Consider the following 4,940-nt stretch of genomic DNA (forward strand, 5'->3'; position numbering starts at 1 on the left):
CAAATGATCCTAAATGAACCCCAAATGCCTTGGGAACCTGGAAATAGGGACTTTGAGAGATGACTGTGTTATAGGGCGGCATACATAGCTTGCAGCTAGGAGATTGGACCACGTCAGAAGAGGAGAGTATTGGGCGGGACTTGCAGGTGATCTCTCTCTCTCTCTCTTATTCCTGACTTCTCTTGCTGCTTCTCACTAGTGTAATACAAGCAGCTCTTCCTCAGCTACAGCCCTTTACTGGGCCATTTTGCCTTAGAGCCAGGTGACTGTAGACTAAAACCATGAGCCTAAATAAATCTCTCTTCCTTTGCATTGTGGCTGCTGGGCTCCAGTGATGAGAAAGGGACTAGGACAGGTTCTGGCTTCAACAGTGCAGCCATTTCTGTAACACCTGACTATGTGGGTCAGAAGCCTTTGCAAGTTCTTGGCAAAAAACATTTGGAGGTTTGGAGCTGTTAGTTAGAGAAGCTCTAAATGCTAGGTACCAACCTTTATGGGAAACTCGGGTTAGAGTTCAGAAGACCAGAATGCTGTTTAAAAAGCAAACTAAAGACCAAACTTGGGACACTTCAGTTAGGAAGAAGACCTCTATTGCAGTCTGACTCTAGGCATGTGGGTTATGCTCTAAAAGAAAATTTTCCTACATTCCACTCTTGTCCTGAGACTTGATGGGAGAATGAGAGTGACTATTAAGAGTGATAAACTGATTAACTTGTGAAGGATATTTCAAGGTTGCCTAATGTTTAGGCTTCAGCATTAATACTTCTTGCTGCTGTCAGGCAGGTTTATAGTGAAAAGTGCAGCAAAATTCCCTCTGAAAAGTTTTCAGAAAGGAAAGATTCACAAAATTAGGGAACACAAAGCTTAGTTTCTGAAAAGATTAGCATTAAAATCTAGCCAAATGTTTTCCAATAGACAACAGGAAAGACACTTTGAAGATGTGCAAGGAGCTAATAAAATATCCTTCAAACTGCAAATGCAAAACTACATTGAAAAATGAGCCCAAGGGCACCTTGCCAGAGAAGGGGCAGCTAGGGAGTCTGGCTCAGTGAGCTCAGCATCTAGGCTTTCTGCAGCCATGATTCAAGGAAGCCTTGCTGCTGTGCAATCACCCAGCAGACTGACATCATTCAAATCATGCTGATGTTGTAATCATGCAAGATGCAAGGAGCTGTGGGGTCAGGGAAGCTCCTATCCAAATTTCAGAGGCTGACTAGGACCTTAGAGAAACCAGAAGCATAAGATGTTTGAAGAAAGCCACAAGGAATGAAAATCCAGCTCAAGAGAGAGCCCCGTAGGGCAGTAATCACGGGTAGTGCTATGGGTACGAGTCAGCCCAAGCCATTTGGTGTTTACCTCTCAATACATTTTGCACACATGCTAGACATGAAGCTACAGGATTGTATGTTTGCCCTGCTGTGCGTTGGCATTGCTTTGGTCCTGTTGCTTCCTATCTTGCAGTATCTGTGTTATGTACTAGAGATGTTGATTTTCTTTTTGTTGTTGTTGCTTTGCTTTTGTTTTTAACAGGGACTAAGAGTTAAATGGTCTTTGAATTGTTTTCTTCTGTTTTGTTTTGAGTTTCAGAGGATATTTTGGACTTAGACTTTTTAACAATATAGGAATTGTTAAAAGCTAGTCTTATAGAAAGAAGTGCATTTTGCATAACAAAATGTGCTTGTGTCATTGGTGGTCGGAGAAGATCATTACAAACTCGATCTAGAATAGCTCTTAAAACCTCTGTGTGCGCAAGGTACGATAGTGAGGATGGTACAGCTGGCTTGTGTTCAGGTGCATTCGGAGCAGAACATGTGAGGCACTGCGCTCGTGAGCTGTGAGGGCATCTCTTTGTCCCTTCACTCTCTGCTTCTGGCTTTCTTTTCCTTTCTTTTCTTTTCTTTTTTTTTTTCACTACTCCCCTCTTCCATGCCCCACTGCCTTGTAGTCAGTCAGCTACAGACTGAAATGGGAGCTAAAATAAATCTCTCCTCTTTTATGATGTAGATGTCCAGCATTTTGTGGTGGCTGCAAGAAGGTAAGAAATATAGAAGGCATATATATTTCTGCCAACACTGGACAAGTTGTTCAATAGCTTACATTCTCTTCATGAAAATATCACCCAGCTGAACCAAGTTTGAATGCAGACATACAAAGCAGAGAAGTAGCTGTCTAGATCCTGAGGCTGGCTCTGCCACCAAGCTCTCTAAGTCAAGTGGTCACCTAATTTGCCTCTGGCTGGCTCATGTCCCTGGCCTTCTCCTGCCATACATATCACGAGCGCTGTTAACAAAAACTGCATCAGCAGTAGATGTTTTCTAAGATCCCTAAACCTCATGTTTTCATAACAAAGGTACAGAATAACCTGGAAAACCTGCTTAACTATGACGAATCAGACCTTCCAAATATCAATAATCACAATTAATGTATATGATAAAAGCACAAGACAAAGAAGCACATATTTTTAAATTAAAGAAAATCAAGATAAAACTATTTTTTTCTGCAGAAAACCCATTTTAAATAATGAAAGTACAAATGTTTAAAGATTAAAAAATAAAAAAAAACAGGTTTATATCAAATTTAAAGAAGGCAGGTGGGTCATGTCAGTATGAAGATAGTATTGATTTTAGCAAAGAAAGTTATTTAAATTTTTTTTTTTTTTTTTTTTTTTTTATTTGGTACAGGATATCATCACACAGCTTGGACTCACAGTGATCCTCCTTTTCTCAGCCTCCCCAGCGCTAGGATTACAGGCATGCACCATAGTACCTAGTCTGGGTGGCCAGTTCAGTGTGCTTGGGGGAGTGGCCGGCAAGGAATGTGGTGCCAGGGATGGAACCCCAGTCCCTGTGCTTGCTAAGAAGGCTCTTAGTCCACTGAGCTATCTTGTAGCCCTAGCAAAGAAATTTATTGTGAACAAAAAGATTGCTTTATAATGATAAAGAGGGAAGTTTATCATGAGAATTAATAATTGTAGTTTTATGCCACTATAATAGCTATTAAAACTGTGAGAAATATATACTGAATGCATTCTGTCTTTTTCGTAAGAGACAGAAAATTTCACCATTACAGGAAACAATTGTGTCAAAAGTTGATAGAGCTCAGAAATACACTGCAAATTTGAGACTCGAGTAATCTTTTCAGGCTACTTGATTGAGTTTTAATTTATAGAGTACAACACATAAAAATTAGCTGAATATATTTAATGTTAGACTAAGCTAGACAATTGCTAGACCACCTGCCTACTGAGCAATCAAGCGATTACTAAGATACTACAATAATTCAAATTCTAACTACATTATATGACTGCAATGGAATTAAGTCAAATGAGTAGCAAAGATATCTGTAAAATTCCCAAACACATAGAAACAAGCATACTTCTCAAGAAAATATGTGTATTAGTTTGGTAAGACTGCCACATAAAATACCATAGATTGGCTTCTTAAGTAACTAAAATTAATTTTCTCACAGTGCTGGAGACTGTAAATCTGAGAAGGAATCAGCATGTTTGGATTCTTAGCTTAGTTTGACCTATAGATGGGGTCTTCTCACCAGCTCTTCAGGTGGTCTTTCTTCCATCTAGTGTGTCAGTGGTGCCCACACATTCTAACATTCTTATTCTTGCAAGCACAGCAAGTCAGACTAGACTTGAAGCCTCTAGTCTGAGGCTTTTCTAATTACCTCTTCAAAGTCCTCACTTCCAAAAGCATCAAATTTAGAGGTACAAGGAACTAGTTTTGATATACAAATTTCAAGGGGACACAGTCCTATCCCTAACACTGCATCTCAAAGAAGAAATAATAAAAAAATTTAAAAGTATTTGAAGTCTACAGAAGCAAAACCAAACATGTTCATATCTTGAGATTTGACCCAAGTAATAATTAAAAAATTAAAGTGCTGAATGCTTGTGTTAGAAAAAATAAAGGTCAACAACTTCAGCTTCTACCTTAAAGAAGAACAAAATAAATCCCAAGTAAACAGAAAATCAAATTGGAAAATCTAAAAATGCACAGTGGCATCAGAAAAGAAAATAGAAATAAGGAAGAAAGTCAATAGGGAAAGTAAAACTGTACTTGGTGAAGAATAATAAAGTTGCTGAGCCTCTAATCATAGTAATTAAATAAAGAAGAAAAGACACAAATGCCCAATTTCAAGGGCTCAAAACAATGGTTCAATTTTCAGTGATTCAGTTTTCATATTAACTTTGCAGAATACAGCTATTGCAGTCAAATATATATTTTCATTAAGTAGAGACAACCCCATTTGTTAAAATATGGTAAGAGAAAAATGCAAGACATGGAAGAATAATTTGAGCATTTTAAAGCAATCTGTACAGATGGCAACTAGGCAAATGGAAACATGATCATCATCGATAATCATTAGGGGAATGAGATAAAGCTTCAGCTAGCTATTAGTTTGTATATGTTAGCATGATTAAAATGAGAGAAGAGCCAGATCAAGGTTTGGTGAGTCTTTGAAGTTAATTGGAAATCATCCACTGATGATCTCAATTAAAATAAAACAATCAATTTGAGAAAAAGGTTGAAAAGCTGGGGAGATAGCTCAGTAGAATAAGTGCTTCCCTAACAAGTGCAAGGGCCTGAGTTCAATCCCTGGTTCTGGAAAGAAAAAAAAAATATGACTCCAAGAGTGAAGATGACATTCAATCTGAAAAAAGGTTGAGATATTCATATCCGAACCTTTATTTCCCATATGACTCAGCCATTCTACACATAGGTATTTATCTAAAGAAGTAAAAAGCATGTGTTCATAACAGGTAGGTCTACTTAAAAAAAGACAGAAGACTGAACCGACACAAAGTTCAATGCATGATTGAATATATGTACTATGAAATGCACACACACAGACATGCACGCACACACACGTTATTCTTGCTGTAGGATTCCATTTTGGATTCTATATAAACATATAGTTAAAAAAGA

Source organism: Octodon degus, unplaced genomic scaffold (genome assembly GCF_000260255.1).
Source record: "Octodon degus isolate 3935 unplaced genomic scaffold, OctDeg1.0 scaffold00191, whole genome shotgun sequence".
Lineage (NCBI taxonomy): Eukaryota > Metazoa > Chordata > Mammalia > Rodentia > Octodontidae > Octodon > Octodon degus.